Source organism: Akebia trifoliata, chromosome 3 (assembly GCF_017979445.1).
Source record: "Akebia trifoliata isolate Shusen 1 chromosome 3, ASM1797944v1, whole genome shotgun sequence".
NCBI lineage: Eukaryota > Viridiplantae > Streptophyta > Magnoliopsida > Ranunculales > Lardizabalaceae > Akebia > Akebia trifoliata.
Genome location: NC_141377.1, coordinates 8,718,678 through 8,729,577, shown reverse-complemented (window position 1 = coordinate 8,729,577; position 10,900 = coordinate 8,718,678). Strand labels below are relative to the sequence as shown.

The window sequence follows — 10,900 nt, the reverse complement described above, 5'->3', positions numbered from 1 at the left end:
GATCAATTTTAGATGGGGCGACAGATACCTCTATAAACTCGATAAACTAACTCGACTTAACAAGAAAAGAGTAACTCAATCTAAAGAAGACATGACCTTACTGAAAAAAAGGACTCGAGCTAACCCAAATGACTCATGAAAACTCAAGACAAGTACCCACACGAGTTTGATTAGGACTGATGTCTGAGATATTGATTACAACCGGTAGGATTGAAGCACTATGATCTTTAGGGAACAACTGGGCGATGTTGAGAAATCCTGAGGTCATTTCTGACTGTTGACTTGATACTGACGTTGGTTCTAACTGACCAGACTTACAACCCTAGCTAGACGATTGACGATTGAACTTAGATACAATGATCACCCTTAAACCTTATTGAAGGTGGATTTAACCAGTTTCAGTGTTACCCCCTTGATAACATTTTAAATGAACCTTGAGATTTTATCGAATTTTGTGCACCAATCCATTAAATAATTTATTCATGTAATGATTATTCAAAAGGAAAAAATTTTTATTGCACAAATCTGATTATTTTTCGCAATCATTTTTTAGGAAAACATATTTTAGTAATTTTTCAAAATCCATGCAAAAAAATAGATATTTTTGTAAATCATTTTCCTTGAAAAAATAAATCTTTTGTAAGTCATTTTTCCTTCATTTTCTTTTCTTTTTTAGAATATTTTCTTTTGGAAAATCATTTTTTCTCTGAAAAATATTTTTCATTTGGAAAACATTTTTCTCTTTGGAGAACTTATTTTTTAAAAATGGATGGAGGCCCGAATTTAACAAAAAGTTTGAATACCATTTTGATTTAAATGGTCCGACCCATCATGATTGTTGGATCGAGATGGACTGGGTCATTATGAATTATTGCAAAAAATGGATTCTTTATTAGGTCGGTGCACCCATTTTAATCAAGTAAAATAAAAAACTTTAATCATTGAGGACAACCATGTATTCTGATCTCATCATTCACAAAGTCTCATTCAATAAACAACCCGGGAACACCCACGATAAGTTCGAGTCGTGACCTACATGGGGTGGGTTTCTAGACTCTAAGCTTACTATGTGCAATGCATTTTTATTTAGCCACCCTTGCCCAAGTACACCCATATACCTCTTGAGCGTACTCAATCAGATGGTACGTAGTGACTTGGTTTGATATACCGTATAGGTGATAATCTAAAACTTCAACTCACTTCTCTGAAGCCAAAAGCAGCCAGTTTAATCCCCAGATCAGAGGTGGCGCGCGATGTTTGAGCAAAGACACTCTTAACTCACCTCTTTTCTAAAATAGACGTAGTTTATCCTCCTAGTACCGTAGTACATCAAAGCAGAATCTCGCTTAAGCACTGATTTTGACCAAGAAGTGTAATTAATATACTTATATTATCCTTAATATGCCTATGGGTACCAGTCAAGAGTTGTAACTTTCATAGATGGTTTGGCATCCCATGAGGGGATCGACCACGTACTAGTACTTCGTTGGCAACAGGGGCATGTGACTGTGTGGCTTACAATAGGTCAGAGGCTCAGGTCACTCCAGCCTGGGTGCATCGATATACCTTTCAGAGTTACCTGATCAGACGGTACTGATGCCCCGGTTAAATATACCCTAAGGTACGTGATTGGAGTTGTGGTTTTTATGAATGACGTCGCATCTCCGGGGAGACCAGACCACGCACTAGTGCCACGTTGGCGAGATGGGACGTGTAGGTGTGCAAAACAGTAAACGTGCATGTGGTGTGTGCAAAACAGGGTAGGGTGTGCCCCGGGACCTTTTCCGAACAAATGGATTCATGGATCCATACACGCAAAGGTATTACACCATATAAATAAATGCATACAATGAGCATGAAAGATTAAAAACCATCCATATGGTTTTATTAAAATACGCACACCTCATGAACACATCAATTATGGCAAATCAATGAACATGACATATAACGATTGATCAGATCCAAACATTGCAATAGGCACAATTTTGTCTATAATTTTTAAGGTCCAATCGAAGGTTATTTTGGCGACCCAAAAAAAATCGGGATTTCAAGAACTTTTGAATTGATGATAGAATGGTACTTGTGGAGATGAGGAATGATTTTTTATTTTTTATTTTTTAATATGTATGTTGCTGACAGTAACACACATCTCAAGAACATTTTTTTAACACATTCAAAAGAAAAAAAAAAACGAATTTTCAAACAAATAAAATTTTTTTTATGTATATTGCTGCCAGCACTCAACTCACACGTCCACACATCACTCACTCACTCTCTCTCTCTCTCTCTCTCTCTCTATTTCTACTGAGTCAGCAACGATTCCTTTGACTCGTTCCTTACTCAGTTTCACTTCAACAAGCTTTAAAGCAAACACGCAATGTAAACCTTCATCTTGTGAGATTAACTTGTTTGAAAAAGTCAAACCCAACATCAACCCGCGTTTCTTTAACCAAAATACCACGCAAAAACAACTAGAGAGAAAAAAAAAATCCTTTCAATGCAAGTGAATGCCATAATACGTTCGGCTAAGGTTTCTGAATAGATAATCCATTTAAGTGCCCATTCGGCTTTTTTGGCGACACAAGGGACAGTCTCGATTGCATGAAACAACAATTCTTCTCTGTAGAATCCTTGATGTAAGATTCCAACAAGAGACTGTACATCTTAGAATGGATGTTTTCGATGGTGATTTGAAACCCGTAGAAAGCACAAGCCTCGGAGATTTGGACTTCTTTTATGAATTGGCCTGCGAGGTTTTCAAGAATGATTTCATCTGAAGCAGCGAAGAATGCGAGAACATGAGTGATGAAGTGTTTCTCATCGGGGGTTAAAGCTTGTAACAGAAAGGGGGATGAGAGGTTAAAAACAGGGGAGAGGTATTTGTGATGGGGAGATTGGAGAGAGGAGAGCGGCTTGGTTTTAGATCTGTGAGCGACCACGTCCTCTTTTTGCGATCTTGAAGACAGTGCAGAATATTCTTATAATGATTCTCGATAAAATGCTTAGTAATCGTAGATTTCTGTCGAGTAATAGGTAAAGAAAATAAAATTTCAGATCTCAAAATTGAAGCCTCTGGTCTAAATTCTCCACCACCATTACAATCTTCTTTTAATTTCAAAGTTCCTAGTTTATCTCCAACATCCAAATCAAGTTTGGGGGTTTTACATAGGAGGAATCGGTACCTACTTTCGATCAGAATAAAGAGATCGATGAGATCAATCTCAGATTTGCAAGAGTTCAAGAAGATATAGAGATGGCTGAATAAGGTGAGAAGAGAGAGAGAGAGAGAAAACGTTTTTTTTACTTGCTGTCTTTGTGGAGAAGAAGATAGAAATAAGAAAACAAAGTTTTCACTATTGGCACACCACACGAAAAAAAAAAAAACTTCTTACAAAAATAAATTTGAATTTTTTTTTGGAATCCTCTCCTCATCACAAACAACATTAAAAAAGGAAAGTTTTTTGTTTCTTAGCCCATCACTCACAAATAATTATATGAGACGAAGATAAAAATAAAAAAAATCATTTTCTACGAATGGCACCCCACTCATAATTTTTTTTTTTTTTTTTTTTTGGAATTCTATCCTCATCATGAACAACTTTAAAAAAAAAAAATTTCTTATTTCTTAGCACATCACTTAAAAATAATTTATCTTCATAACTCGCCACATATTCATAGTAACGTGCCAAACATTCTCATACAAAAATTTTCTAAAAAAAAAAAAAATCCACGACTCTTATCCCAACTACCATCATTTCATCTTCCATTCATATGTCACTTTGAATATTTCATTATTTAGGGTCATTCTAAATGACCCTCGATTGAATCAAAAAGAAAAATTATATGCAAAATCCAAAATATCCAAAATTGAACCAAAGATTATTAATAAAGGATAATACAAACCCAAAAAATAATCCAAATAGAAATGAGTCAAGACCCATTATTTTAGACCATTACCTTCTTGAAATCCTGCATGATTTTAAGGTCATTCCGAATGACCCTAGATGATCTATAAAAAAGTGCCAAAACAAAATATTCAACATCCAAACCAGTGCTCAATAATTGAGTAAAAAACGAATGAAATAAATAAATAAATAAATAAATAACTAAAAATAAAATAAAATAATCAAAAAACTAGGTCTTAGTGGCAATGCTTTCCATACTTGGGGCTTTTCAAGTCTGATCCTCAAATATCCCCGGTGGAGTCACCACTGAAAGCGCCCTTGATCCGCGGGGTGCGCAGATCAACATTTTGACCTTTGAGGTTTGGGAGTCGCCACCTACTTATTACGGTTTAGGAATCGAATAGAGACTTGAAACAGATAAATCAACTAATCTATTACAAAAAATATGGGTTCGGGGATCACGTTACGGGGTTGGAAGGTGTTAGGTACCAACCCCGCCCGACAAACGCCAGTCTCTACTAATTCCCAAATAAACTACATCGCTAAAAGACCTAAATAATAGAAAAAATTACGAAATTTATATCTTTCCGAAGACAACGTTTTCGTTCCCTCAGATCTGATAGAGTAACTCCTTGTATAGTATTCCTCGCTTCGTTCTGTCTCCAGATCTGATTTATGATCTCCGAAACGAGGTATCTCTTTCTTAGATCTGGGTTCTTCGAATTTTTTTATGGATTTCGAAGTATTTTTGAAGGGCTTCTAAGTGTTTTTTGAGCTAAAATCGAAGTAGGAGTGTTAGGTAAGGAGTTAGGGCTTCAAAATTAGGGTTTATGAGAGGCTAGGAAAGCTTTTTGACCTACTTCTCTTAGGATTTATTATTTGATACGAAAATAGGGTGTGAGGACTCCTATTTATAGATTTTTTTAAGCGTTTGTTTGTATAAAAGTAGTGTTTAATTATAATTTTTTTAGTTAGAGTTATATTTTAATTAGAATTATTTTAGGTAGAGTTGTATTTTAATTAAAATTCTATTAAATAGAGTAATTATTTAATTAGGATTGTTAAATAGAATTATTATTTAATTAGAACCCTATTAGGGTTTTGACTTTTGCTCTTATTTGATTGACTTTAAGATTTTGAATTTAGTTTTATTTAATTGACTTTAATATCTTGACTTTAGTCTTACTTGAATTTTGACTTTAGTTTTACTTGATTGACTTTACTTTTTTTGAGACCCCCCCTCTATTATATCTTTGATTCTTTGGACCCCCAAATGGAGAGGTCCTTGAATAAATATCTTGGCAACCATTAACAATTTGCCTAAGAGTCTAATTGATCAATTTTTTGGTTCAATTTTAAATTAATTTTATTAATATTTCACTTTAATTATTTAATGTTTTATTTATTAATTTCAGAAATTAAAATTATAAAATTATCGTTTTGCCCTCGGAGAGGACTTTTTGTGTTTCAAGTTGGTTGTTGATGTTCTAGGATGTTTTAGAATCGATTTTTCGTAAGGAATTCAATGAAAATATTGGTTTGTGTCATTTATAAAAAATTTTGTGTGGAATGGTCTTGAATTTTATGAGAGGCATTTTCGTAATTTTGTCAAATTTTATGAAAATTGGCGAAATGATTTATTTGGTTTTGATTTGTTGTTATATGTGTTTGAATGGATTTTCCTAAGCGTAACGTAGGCTCTAGGGATGTTTTAAGGTTAGGGGTATTTTGATAATTTGATCATTTTTTAGTGATTTTTATCGTGAAGCTTCTTTTTGTCTGAAAAATGATGATTTCTAAATTTTTGGAGTTATATTTTCTTAGCATAGCATGGTTTCTACAGTTTTGTCAGTTCGAGATACCTCATCTAGATTTCTGAAACATATCTGGTAACAAAATAAAGCATTAGAATAAACATCCATCATTGGGAACCGTTGCAATTGGGTTGACGAGTTACACCTATTGATGAATATCAATGCCAAATCCTATTTAAAATGATTAACCACTCACCTGATATCCAAAGTTTATGTCCTTAATTACCAAAAACATCAATTAATATCATGCTTATAGTGATCCAATTTAATCAATTATAAGGGTTGGGTTATTTTGCCAAAATCCTAGACAAAGTTTTCTCTTATATGGCTAAAAAGTTTCTTAATGGGCTGATGTTTTGTGAGGATTATCTCTATAGTGAGTAGATCATCCTCACAAAAAAATCAGTCAATTCTGAAACTTCTAACCCCATGAAAAGTGGTTACAAACTAATAGTAAAAAATTGATGGTTCACAATTTTTCAACTTATAAACTTGGGTTAAAATGTTCAGAATTGACTGGTTTTTAATGAGGATGATTTTCTCACCATAGAGGACATCCTCGCAAAAAATCAGTCCATTCTAAAACTTTTAGCCCATATAAGACAAAATGCTTTGTCTAGGATTTTGTCATAAGAACTAGGGCTGTCAACAAATATGTATTCGATCAGATAGTGCTATATCCGAATTCGAATCCGATCGGATATCACTAACCAATATTCAAATTTGCATCTGAATGAATTATCGGATATTAAATATTTATCCGATTCGAATTTCGATAAATAAATAAAATCTTTAATTTTTTTTGTTTTTCAAACTCAGTAAACCATGAAAATTAATAAATTAATTTTTTTGTTAAGAAAAAAAATAGTTTTAACTTACAGAAAAGAAGAGATGTTGCAAAACCTTTGATTTTTAATCAAACACAAGCACATTTGTATTCAACCCTAGATTTTCATCTTCGAATCATATAAAAAATCCCTCATCTTCAACTCGATCAATAACCCTTATTTCTTCTCAAACCAATTAATTTTCAACATGTCAAAAGATATTCATAATTTTTCATCATCTTATTTTTAATTCTATCTACTTCAATAATAGAGGAACGAATCGAAGACGAAGGTGGCAACATCTTAACATCCCTAAGCATAGTTCCACCTCCATATCCATATAGAAAACATAGTTTCGATGACAATCAAATCTCTCACTTTTCTACACCTCGTCTTTCTCATCTAACATTGTTTACAAGGAAAGATAAAGAAGAAATGGGGAGATGAGGCAAAGGAGTTGAACATGGAAAAATCTTTGAAGTGGGCGGCCTCCTTGAAAATTTTAAAGCAATTCTCTCCATTGGATTACACGTGGCATTTCTAAGAGGTGTTTCAAATTTTTGTGAACATATTGGTTGTAAAAAACAAATGTAAAACGCAATGTATTTATAATGAGGAGGGATTCTTCAAAATTGGAAGCGGACTATTGACTTCAAAGTGGGATTCGTTGAACAACGTGTAAGACTGAAAAAATGTATAATGATGAAAAGAAAACAGTTGTCTTATCACACTTTCATTTATATATAATGTATAATATGAAAAATTGTCTTACATCTTTTATTTATATATATAATATAAAAAAAGTTGTCTTACACTTCCATTTAGTTGAAAAGCTGTCTTACACCTTTTATTTAATAGAAAAGTAGTCTTCAACTTTTATTTATATATAATATAAATGGGTCGGGTTCCATAGACCCCCATTACGACTCATATTGCGACATACCGTTTTGTCTTATATGAGAAAAAATATTTGGAATGGACTGATTTTTTGTGAGAATGATCTCTATGATGAGGAGATCATCCTTGCCAAAAATCAGCTCATTATGAAACTTGTAGCCCCATGTTTACAAGTTGAAAAATTTTAGACCGTCCAATTCTTGTAAATCAATTTTGATGGAGTTAGAAGTTTTCGAATGGGATGATTTTTTACAAGGATGATCCCCTCATCGCAGAGATCATTCTCACAAAAAACCAGCCCATTCCAAACATTTTTTCCCATATAAGACAAACGGTGTGTCGCAATGTGAGTCGTAATGGGGGTCGTAGGAACTCCACCCAATATAAATTGAGAGTAAAATATAAGTATTTTGCATTGGTATTGGATCAGATATTAATGAATCGGATGTATCAATATCCGAATTCGTATCAGAAATCTATTTGAATACTTAGAATATACTCGAATCGGAATTCAATATCTGAAATTTTTGGATATTATCTAAAATTGCAAATACGAATTCGAATCGGATTCGAATTTTCGACTATCTATTGATAAGCCTAAAAAGAATGCTACCCATTTGATAAAAGCCTAATGATTCAAATTAACGCAATAAAACAACTCTCACTAAATTTCCTAAATAATTTTTTTCCTAAATACTACAGATTAGAATACTTCGTAACAACCAAATCTTACAATTCAAAACTATTTAAAAACCAAAATTTGAAAAGAACCCCAAGATTCACCAAGAAATGCAATCTTACACTTGAAAATAAATCAAATCCTAAATCACTTAGATCTATGAAAAAATAATTAAATTCAGAATATATATTGAATTAATTATCTCAATTAACACTCCCCGTGCTAGATTGGAATTCTACAAAAAATCTTGCCAAAGTTGTATTCAACGACCTAAAATTTCTTCTCTCTCTCTCTCTCTCTCTCTCTCTTCCCTTCCCTTCCCTTCCCTTTCCTTTCTTTTCGTTTCTTTCCTCTTCATTTTTTTTTATCCTATAGCAGCCCCTATCAGCCCATTAAGAAGGCTTTTGGCAAAACAAGGGTTTCAAACCTTTTTATTTATTTTTAAGTAGTGTAAGTGGTGGGATCCACCACTAAATCTAAGCAACACCACCACCACAGCTTTGTAACAAACATAACATATGTATTGTATATAAACCTACTTTAGTTTAATATAAACTTGCCCCTAATTTAAAATTTTAATTTATTTTGATTCTATCACCTGTTATTCAAATATTTACTATTATTATTGTTTTCTTTTTAAATCTATTAATTTGGGATTGAGTCATTACAATAAGGACTTTGAAAATGATCATAAGGGAAAAAATTATCGAACATGGAGAATGTTAGTTTCACAAGAAGAAAGGGCATTTGAAAAGAGATTGTCATAAATTCACAAGCTGATTGCAAGAAAAGGAATGATGGGTCTCAACAACAAGAAAAAACCCCAAACTTAAGATTAAAGTTTGAAAGTATCGAAGATCTAGACTATCAGAGGGTGTCGTTTCATTTTAGATTATGTCATCACTTGAACCATCATTCAGATGGAATTTTATTCCTATTTTCAAACTTAATAGTTGCATCTTGAGCTAGATTATTTATCCTTTAATAATAAAGTTGAATTACAAGTTATCTCTTGATAGATTTTTCTCCACCCTCTTGTTAATTTATGAATTAATTCCTTACTTTCTTTAGTTATATTAAGATCTGTAGGAGTAATAATATTTTGATAATGTGATGTAGGTAAAGATCAATTGAACGTTGGAAGTGGTGATTTTACTTTCAGTCTCATGATTGTTTATCTAATATGAAGTTGCCATCAAGTATGTGCCCAAAATTAAGAATCATGTAGAGATCACGAGTTTGGTCATATGTGAAAAATGTTAAAGAAGTTAGCCTAAAATACGGTTTAGTATTCATGAGGGATGCTTGGGGTAGATGCATTTGGGCAATGCATTGGTATACCTTTGTTCTGATAGATTGGTGATTGATTTTGCACGGCCGGTTTGCTGAGTTATATAAGAATAACACACTAAAAGTGTGAAGCATGATGCTTTGGAATATGTATATGTGTGATTGCATGAAGTGTGTACATAGTCTTATATCTCACTCCAGTAAAATCACTACGAAGTTTAAAATCCCATAATCATTGATGATTTAATTTTGTGACCATGGAACTGTTTTGATATCAATAAAAGAAAACTCAAAACATTCATAATCCATTGCTAGTACTATTTTTGTAATTGAGTGAGAGTTAAAGTAGTACTTGAATGCTTTTGAGCAATAATTTTTAAAGCTAAGAGTGACTACTGGGCCTTTAAAATTCAACCATCGAGTCTTTTCTAAAACTAAAATTATTTGCATGGACCAAGTTGGAAATTGTTGGAAATATTAACTGGACTTGTAAATCCTATATAGGTGTCAAATTACAATCTTGTCAAACATTGGCCAAATCTACGTGTAGTTTGATTAAATGAAACAAACGTAGAAATAAAAAGAAAGATACCAAATTATAAGAACATGCATGTTACTCAATTCAATATAAACAAAAAAAGAATTTTCATTAATAAATTTGGACGAATCATGTCGTTACAAAATTATCTATGACCATGAAAACCTCATTCTTAGACAAGGTAAGGCTGTTCGATTCATACACTGACTTGAAACTTGCTTTGTTACGAAGGCCTTTAGATATATAGTTTTTGGTGAGTTCTGGCATATGAAAAAACAATGACAAGATGTATGACTTTCTCATAAGTGAATTAAAGTTGTATGGATCCAAGGCCAAGAATGTCGGAGAGAGCATTGTTTTTACCATGTCCACTTTTCAAATTCTTTACAAATTACATAATTACTTGTAAAGAGATTTCGATCATTGCAAAACTCTTTTGTTGCTCCAATGTCAATCCACTTGTCACTGTTATTTGTCACAACACGTGCTTGTGCATGAGCATATGAAACTGTTGCAACCAATTTTTTTTTTTTTCAACAACAGAGGTTTCAAACCCATAGGGCCGACTAGGAGGAGTGAGGCAACTAGCCTCCTAGAGCACCATGTCTTGCCCAAATCCCCATGTTCATGCAATACCCCACAAGCCACACATCTCAGGTAAGTAGAGATAAATCGCTGTGGGTGGCATTTACTCTCCATCTCTTGATGACATTCTTCAAGTTTTAATCATTATTTTGATGCCCCTTATATTGTCAGGATCTTTTTGATAGTTTTGTGAACATTTATGATGCCTCCATATGTTTTCAAATGGATGAAATAACCCCTTGATACTGGTCTTTTTTATATTATTACTATAAACTAATGAAAAGTGATATCGATGACCTCTTCATCCTCAATCATCACCATCTAAAAGTGATCTCATTGTCCTCATCATCGGCATTGCTATCGGT

General features: G+C 33.0%; 1 pseudogene; it reads right to left on the bottom strand.

Annotated features, from left to right (window-relative positions):
* Positions 1–2,260: 2,260 nt before the first annotated feature.
* On the bottom strand, positions 2,261–10,649 carry LOC147405895 (ribonucleoside-diphosphate reductase small chain-like; annotated as a pseudogene).
* Between the last annotated feature and the right edge of the window lie 251 nt (positions 10,650–10,900).